Source organism: Scophthalmus maximus, chromosome 5 (assembly GCF_022379125.1).
Source record: "Scophthalmus maximus strain ysfricsl-2021 chromosome 5, ASM2237912v1, whole genome shotgun sequence".
Taxonomy (NCBI): Eukaryota; Metazoa; Chordata; class Actinopteri; order Pleuronectiformes; family Scophthalmidae; genus Scophthalmus; species Scophthalmus maximus.
The window spans coordinates 11,706,178-11,715,878 of NC_061519.1; positions in this window are offsets into that span (position 1 = coordinate 11,706,178).

Here is a 9,701-nt window from a genome sequence, read left to right on the forward strand (position 1 = left end):
TGTCTTACCGATGAGTTGATCGCTCTTCTCCATGGCATGTTTGGTGTCATTGATTGGGCTATGGTTAGGATTAGGCAATCTGTGCACAAAGCATTCTGCAGCAATCATCCAGCAGGTCAGCGCACATTCGCCGTTACTTGTTTTTAGCACGCCTGTCAAATCAAGAGCTAAAATTACTCTGCTAATGGCAAAGTTGCACACGCGCAGGACAACAGGAATCAATAAGCATCGCTTGAGAGCAGAGAGGTAAGAATGTGGGAGGTCGGTCAGGTGCATTGATCGGACAGGTTGAATGGGCTCAAAAGTACCATAATCCCAGTGTTCGTTTTTTTTTTTACAAAGGTGTATGAATGATGATCCTGAGCATGAAAATCAGAACGAGAGGGTAACAGCACTTTATTTCCCTGTCTTCTCTTTGACCAAATTTTTTGTGCTGCCGGAGAACAGACATCCTTCGTGATCAAATCAGATTTCATTTGTTTCATTTCTGACTGATAAACATGGCCAGAGCATTTCTTTTATCACAGTATCTTTTGTGTGTGGGCGTGAGAGAACTGAAACCAGCTATAGGACTTTCACTGTATATACTGTAGTAGAATGGAAACATGGTTCAAGCCTCATTACACTCTGTCTGGCCCTCCTCCATGTTCCAGGAGTGAATGTTTGGTCCACTAGGCCATGACATACTCTCTTATATGATTGCAGTAAAAGGCCATTTCTCCAGTAACCTAAGAAATCGTAGACAGTGGAGAAGAGGAGGTGGAGATATGAGTGGAAAAACAAGGGGTGAGAAGAGTGTAAGCTGGAAAGAGATAGACTTTATGGATTACCTTTCCTTACATCTAACAAGACCTCCGACACACAGGGAATATACCACACACAGACATACATACACTCACACACATACACAATTCCTGCCAGAATACCACCGAGATACCAATGACAAGCTCATGGTGGAGGGGGCAGGATAATAACCTTCCCTCAGCCCATGACACAGCTCTCCTCACCACACAACAGGCAGGGAAAATGAAATAGGTGATTATGGGGGCTGACACGTGTCCTTCAATGCCTGCTGCCGATGTAGTTAACGTATCATCACAGGGTGTTTGTGCGTGAGAGAGAGAGACACGGAGAGAGAATACTTGATAATAGTTAAGCTTGTACATGTAGTACATGGTTAGTTCTATCTACCTGAGAGGCGCTATGGTTACTGTATGTGTGAGATGAGTTGCATATTCAATATTATTTGTATATTGCCAAATCACAACATTACATGCACCAGTGCATATGCAGTGGTGTTTAGAGTTGAAATTTAAAGTCTGAGTCTTTTTGGATTTGGTTCTCACCGACCCAACCTACTGTACAGTTTTTGCAATATGCATGGCACATAATGCTAATGAAACTGTCCTAATCAAGAAGTTTCATATTTATGGGCTCAAATTTGTGCTTTACAAACCTTTACAACCCAGGGCCATTGAATTTCAAATGTATCATTTTGCAGGCAGGGAAGATCTAATGACAGGTGCTTAGAACTTGTATTTTGATCCAGGCTTTTTGGAGTCTAATGTTTCCTTATTTGATCTTTAACTGAGGATTAGCAAGTTAATTGAAAAATTAAATGGCAAGAATAAGGAAAGTATATTTTATCAAAGTATGGATACAAACACAAACCGTGAACAGGGTAAGAGGTAATATATACTGACAGTGAGGTGTATTAATAAGAATATGAATTTCCCAGGGCAAAGGTGCTTAGGTTATTGGATTTTGCGTCTGTGTGTGTACATGGATTTTAGATTTGAAGAAAAACTCCTCAGCAAAAAATTGGTATGCTTAACAATGTTTGCTCTCTGCTATCCTGGGACAGAACTTAAAAAGATGACAATTTCCCAAAGTCAAAGAAAGGAGATGAAAAGAAATTCAGCAGAGCTTAGACCGCACTCAAACAGACTTTCTCTTCATTTCTGTCTCTTTTTCTCTTCTTCCATCCCTCTTTCATGTTATAGTCATTTCTTTCAATCTAAAAAAAAAATTAAGTTTATGCACTTTTAAAAGTCATGTCCAAACACTATTATTAATTTCATTTTTCATTTTCTTCTATTTACCAGGTAAAAGTGTGGAAGAGCTCAGCATAAAAAAAAAATTGTTACATTATTATTTTAGTAATATCCCTGCAGAGTTTGGTGACAATCCGTCCGGCATGCCGGCATGCATTGTGAAAATCAGTGTACATAATATGAGATGTAATTTGATATGAAACTGCAATTTGATGTTTTACCTAGCTTGTCTATTGAACAAACAGGCCAGACAGACTACTACTGCATGCTGGGAAAAGCATGAAGCACCTGTCATATCATAGAAAAGTGTGTGTGTGTGTGTGTGTGTGTGTGTGTGTGTGTGTGTGTGTGTGTGTGTGTGTGTGTGTGTGTGTGTGTGTGTGTGTGTGTGTGTGTGTGTGTGTGTGTGTGTGTGTGTGTGTGTGTGTGTGTGTGTGTGTGTGTGTGTGTGTGTGTGTGTGTGTCTTTATTTTTATGGTGATTTAAAACAAGAAAACCGGTGTTTGGGTCAACCCGCTCCTTTTTGAATGCACCATAAATCTGGGTAAACGAACAGATCCCCTGAATGGACACCGTCATGGGAAAAACAGGGAGGAGGAAAGCCAAAATCAGGAGTGATAAGCACCTTTTTCGACCTACATAGTCTTCTGAGAAAAGTCAGAGAGAAATAATTTGAGATGTTCGGGAGGCAGAGGAGCAATGGTACACTTTGAAAAGTCACATAGATTGCTGAAATATGAATACTCGACATTCCTCAACCAGATTCACGGTGGCATCATTGTGTGCGAGGAGGTGACGCCCTCTAGAGATTGGGTGATGATGACATTCAGCCTGAAAACAGCCTGTCATTTTGAATGCGATGCAGGCTGAGGGGACGGCTGCTGTTTGCTCCACTTTTTTCCCCCACACATTTTCATGAAAATTCAATTCTGCCTATAGCACCATGTCTGAAAGGCAATAATGTAGATGGAGTTCTCCAGTTGCACGACTAAGTAAAGACAAACAGGGAGCACCTGACCGGAGGAAACAGTTGGGCAAGTTAAAATGCTGATGATTTCATTCATAGATGATTGATTGGTTCAAAGTTCTGCAATTTAAAAGGTTGCTCTCTTGTCGTCCTTTCCAATTTATTGTTGTTTTCTTTCATAACTTTACGTGTGAGAAAAGGTTAGGTGGGTTGGGTGTCCTAACGCAACATTAGGATAAAAACATACTCATCCGTTCTTTCAACTGACCCATTTCCATGTTGCAGCTTGTTTCTTAAACTTGCATCAATGAGCTCGTAGTATTGTAAAATGTGAAGAACACTGTCGTGTTAGTATGCATTCAGTGCTAATGCTGCTCTCTCAGACTGCACCAGGCTGAAACAGGGAGAGAGGCTCCAGCAGATTTCAGCCACGACGCCTGGGGTCTTTGTCCAATTGGAAAAGTCCCTGACTTTTGAACCACATTATCATGTGGATAGATGCATTCATTAATCAATTCATTAATCGATCAATTGATGGACTGACTTGAACTTTGAAGTTATAGCTTGTCAGTGATAGATAAATGTACTTTTTTGACCCAGCTCCTACTGGAATCGAGACACTGATGTCAGGGACAGAGGCAAAGAGGAAAGTACAAACAGATAATGTTCAAAGTACTTTTCTGTTTTTGGGTCACAGCTCTTGTGCAGATATACATCAGAGTCGGGGGGCCTGACAGGGACGAGGTGCTTATCTTTGTCATATCAGAATAGTGTCTCTTCATCTCCATATCAGTGCTTCAGACTGCTTGATATACATCCATGTTTTGGTACAGACATGTTGTTTTTCGATTGCTGTTTAGTGTTAAGTGTAGTGAATACCATATACCCATCTAGACTCCCTGTAAGTACTAGTTGAAGCAAATTACAGAGACTGAATCACTTGCATCAAACAGCTTGGGGGGGAAACAAACTAAACTACATAAATGATCTTTCTGTTTATTCCAGTTATATCAGATGATATATTTAAATTGAGAACCATAAGCCACAACATACCCAAATACACATTCACTGAGCTCTTTATTAGGAACACAATAACAACCCTTGGTTTTTCCCTTTGCTGTCAAAACAGGCTCAGTTCTCTGTGGCATAGATTCCACAAGAAGTTGAGACCTTTCTTTGAGATTCGGCCCATGTTGACGTGACTGCATCACATTAGATCTGGTGACTGGGGAGGCCATTTAAGTTCACTGAACTCATCTTTCACAAAACCAGTTTGACACCACTTTTACTTTTTGATGTGGTACATTATCAAGTTGCAAGTAGCCCTTAGATGTTAAAATGTGGCCATCATGGGATGCAAGTGGCCAGCAACAATGCTCTTATTGGCTGTGACATTCAAACGATGATTGATTGGTATTAATGAGCACACAGTGAGCCAAGAAAACATTCCCCACACTATTATAGTAGCATCACCAGCCTACACTGTTGACACAGGGCAGATGGGTCCATGGATTCATGCTGTTGATGCCAAACTCTGACCCGACCATCTGCAGCCTCAGCATTAATCCAGACTCATCAGACCTGTCCAGCCTTCAACTGTCCAGTGTTGGTGTGTCCATGTCCACTGCAGCCTCACATATCTGATCTTGGCTGACAGGAGTGAAACCTGACTTAGTCTTCTGCTGCTGTTGCCCATCTGCCTCAAGGTTTGACGTGCTGTTCATTCTGCGATGCTTCTCTGCTCACCACTATTGTAGAGAGTGGTTATCAGAATAAGCTCTTCTGACCGCTCTCATCAACAGTAAAACAACTACTCAGTTTGCTTTTCACAGCGTTCTGCGTAAACTCTAGAGCCTACTGTGCAAGGCTATAAACAGTTTGATTAAAACTCAAACCAACCTGTCTGGCACAAACAATCATGTCACAGTGACAGTTGGTTTGAGTGTTATGGCTGATAGGTGCTCGGTCACTTAGTTGCGAGATGAGATTGCCCTTGCTGGAGTGATGTGTCTCGCAAAATCACCTTCTTGTGAAAGCTAATAAACCCATTACAAGGAAGACATTAAACACATGGGCTGTTATTTAGAGACATTGATATTTTTGCCCCAGTCAATCAGAGCCAGACAGCGCATTCATCAGGCTGTTAATGCATAAGCGGTGTGTCTGGTAGTTTAGGATGATAAAATATAATTTTATTTATTTCAAATTGTGTCCAGTGCACCTTAAAAAATATAATAATTTTGTAGCTATATAAGTCTTAACTCTTGTCTGTCTTTCTGGTTCATATTTTTAGCTTGTCCCTCGGAGTGAAATATGTCATGTAATCACATGCCTATGGCACATTCAGGGAGAAACCATATCCTTAGTACAACTAAAAGCTTGCTGGCGTACAGAGTTTCACTAACAAGCACTATTACTATTACAAAATGCACCATTACTGTTACTTTATCATGAGCATAAGGATAATCATTAACCAAACCTACTAGGTTGTATTATGAAATCAATTGTTTTTTGTCGCGAGGCACATTGGAAAACCAGTGAGATAATAGGCATCCAGAGCCAAATTGATCGTTTGACTTGAGAACATATCAAACGATCAATGGATGTTTGAAGAATGCTGATAAATGATATTAACAGCGCAATGACCCCATGATACCAGCATGCCTTCACCAAGTCATGTAAGCCTAAATCATAAAAGTGGGCATGTGTGGGTACGTGTTGCATGTTGCTCACCATCCATCTGCAGTATATTGATCTCCCCCAATATTGATTATCCCCCCAGCAATCCACCAATACCAGCCATCTAGTTGAGTAAAAACAAATGTTTAATTTCAAGGGAGCATTTGCAGCCGGTCATGAAGGGGTTTGATATGTGCATGATGCATGAATGTTGCAGGGGATGGGAAGTCAGATAGTGTATTTGTTATTTATTTTTATATTTTTTTAAATGATAGCAGCCTCCAGGGGATCAACTGATTTAGTCCCCACCCCAACAGACTCACTCACTGTTATTCTTACATGGTGACCATGCCCATACTGGGACAGATTGTACAGTACAGTTTTCACACAATTCAGTATATGAATATTTCTAAGACTACACAGTGTACACTAATCTTCATAGAGTTAGTTTACAAAATAATATGTACTCACTCATCACCAATGACAATTATGCTTTTTTCCCCAGGTGTTGGTGGCTTTTCATTTTTTTCTTTGTGCATCGCAATGTGTGACACACAGTCCTTGTCCTTCGGTTCGTACCGTGTGGATTCCACAAATCCAACAAAGATGTCATCATCAGCAGCATAAGCCCCTGGTAACATCCAGGACCAGCTTCCACATATTTTCTTTAATGTAGCCTGTGACCGCAAGAATGATAAGATAAACTGTTACTTATACAACTAATGATGTGCTTCCCTTGGTTGTGCTATAGGTAGCAAACTAGTTAGCCAAACATGCTAATTACAGTCAGGTTAACGAACTGAATATGTTCTTTGAAATAGTGCTTTTTGTGCTTTTAGTTTGGGAAATGTGAAAATAAAGACATGACCCTTTAAACTATTCAAATGTTGAGGTTCATTCTTACCACAGAACGGCATGTGGAGAATTCCAAAACCTGACAGATTTACCGCGCTGAGCTACTGTCACCAGCTTTGATTGAACAATAACTGTTTAGTGGAATAGTCAACTGGAATTTACCTTTTGTCTTTGAGTGATGTTTATAATTATGCAAGCCCTTATATGTTTTTTCAATGTCGTCTGCGTTGTCAACCTAAAAACATTCAAGTAACCTCCAGTCAAAGACCAACAGTCACAAATGTGGCCAGTAATCGTAGGCGTTAATGATGAGCAGAAACAACAAATCCACAATTATGAAACTACAAATGTAAGTGAAAGAGGGTCTGACCAGTAATTGAAATGCAGGGCTGAGGGGAGCTCATTACTCACTGTCACAGAGCAATTGACAGGTACATCAGCCCTGAAAATGCACAGAGCGAGCTATTTAGGAATACCAGGCACAAGAGCCCCACCAGCAAAAGATCCCATGTGCAAACACTCCCACACAATAACTTCTCTTTTTATAACTACACACATACTGTATGTGCTGAATCCCAACATGGCACCCATCTCCACCCGACAGACTGCCAGGTACTCCTCCCTGAGAGCAACTTCCGTTCAAGGTTCCTTTTAATTGGTTGCAGCTCTCCCCAGGGTGGGAGCTGTGTCTAACAGCGGACAGTGTAATGGTTTACCTTGGGAGCTGTGCATTAAACACACAGTTCAGAAGAGCCACCAAGGAACACTTTGGCACACAGTGCCTGAGCTGTTGTCCCTTATGGATCCCCATTGTGCAGCCATCATCCAAGTAATCAGACCATGTTTACAGTCTGGGGTCCGAATGATGAATATACAGTCTGAGGGGGGGGGGGGGTGTTAGAATTTTTGAGCAGCTGTTGGAGATGCTCAGAGGAATTGAAACCAGCAAGAAGGCCATTAGGCAATCTTATGCTGGCCCCTAGGGATCACAGTTAGCTTTCATAATAGTTTTTGTGGAGCGTACGTTAATGGTTTTGATGTGCTCTCTTCTCTGTTATGTAATCTCTGGAAAGTCAATAAAAAAAGTCAATAGGAGGAAATTGTCCCTGACAGCACTGTGACCTTTGGTTGGTGGGGTCTGCTCTGGTTGTGATTGGAGAATGGGATTATGCTCGTCCAATTATCTGGTAATGGAATCTTTACTTCGTGTCCAATGTTTTGGAATCTTACGTGTATTAAAGCAGACTTTTGTAAAGAAAAATCCAATATACATAAACTATATAACTAGTCTCTCTTTATTTTATGTGTGTAAATTACATGCCGTAATATCAAATACAACAGTGACTTTTATAATATTTTCAGCACTGGACCACAAAAGTTTATATATAATAGTTTATACTGATTGTGAAATGTAAAAATAATAAAAATAATAAATTAATCAATTGAAAGAAATTAAACTGTAATTGGGGCATATTACGTGCATATTAGTGTTAAATTGGCTGTAATCAAAATTAGATCAAATACATAAAATCATGTTTATGTCCATGAATTGTACATTTTGAAATATGTGATTTTTTTTTATGATGTCAAGGTGCAAACTTCGTGCAATTATGCAGACGTCATTTCAACAGGGAGACATGGGCTGACTCTAAAATTAAGAATCATCTGAGCCACATTTTGCTGGGATTCAATCTTTTTTGATTCCTTGTAAACCTCCACTTGAGAGTGGAGGTTTACAGCGTGACTGCAGGTTCAGTAAATAATGTTAGTGGAAATATTGATACTCAACTGCATAAATATTTTGCATATAGAGAAGTATGTATGTAGATATACCATGGCCTTTGTATTTGTGATATAACACAAATTCATATTACTGTAATGTAAAATATTTAATTGAACCGATTTTCATGAAATTTGGTGGAAAAGTGGTGCACTGCCTAAGGAAGAACACAGTTCATTTTGAAGCACATTCAGATAAACAGGCGGATCCATTGAGTTTTTTTTCCCGCTTTCTTTAACGTGGCAAGAGGTGCGCTCTCTCCGAGCTCCCTTGTATTTGACTCAATGCCTTCCCTTACTCCTTACCTTAACCTTAACCATCCCATCTCATCCCTAACCCCAAACCTTAACCTTACATAAACCTAACTCTTATCCCTAAAACCAAGTCTTAACCCTCAAAAAGCCCTTTAAAGTTGATTCAGAAAGTGTGGACCAGTAAAAATTTCCTCCACTCTGTAAGTTCTTTAACTGTCTCATCACGCTCAGACACCTGCGTTATGAATCAAACTGAATCACTGATGTTGAAACATTTAAATGTTATTTGTGTATTCCAGTGTTGGCTGACTGGGGGATGGCCCCTGCATCAACACCAGCCACACACACACACACACACACACACACACACACACACACACACACACACACACACACACACACACACACACACACACATATGAATCCTCATTCTCTTATTCCATTAAATGGGAGCATGGCCCTGAATACTCCTTGCTTGGCAGAATCCATACCATGCTCCTTTTATTTTCTCTTTTCTCATGTATCATCTGAGACAAACAAGTAAATAAATAATAGCATGCCCGCTCTTCAGAAGTTTAATTATCAACAGACAGCCTAATGAGGGGGATGGGGGGTTTCAAGGGGCGACAACCTCTGTGCCTTGCTGCACACACACGCACACGCACACACACACAAATAGAAGAACACATCTAGCAAACACAAGGCTATTCATCAAAGTGTCTGTGGGAAGGACTCCTGGGTAAAAACCTCTCGAAATTTATTTCACATGTTTGCTCATCTCTCGCTGTGCGGGGTCTGACACTCGTAGGTTAAGTGTGTGTGTGGGTGGGTGGGTGTGTGTGAGAGAAATGAAGGGGCTGTGGGAGACAGTTTTAATAACGTGCTGCATGAATTCGCTGCTTCCTCACATCTTGTTCCTTATACCTTTTTTCACAATCTTATGTGCATTGTAAAGAGCATAAGCGGTTGTTATTGGTGTGAATTGCTCCAAATAGGGGCCTCTGCTCCCGATTTTGAATTACATCTCCATGATCAGAATAAACCAAACCACTTGCCAAGGAAATGTGGTCAAGGTTCCAAAACACTTGTCTCCAAAGATGTTGTTTAAAACA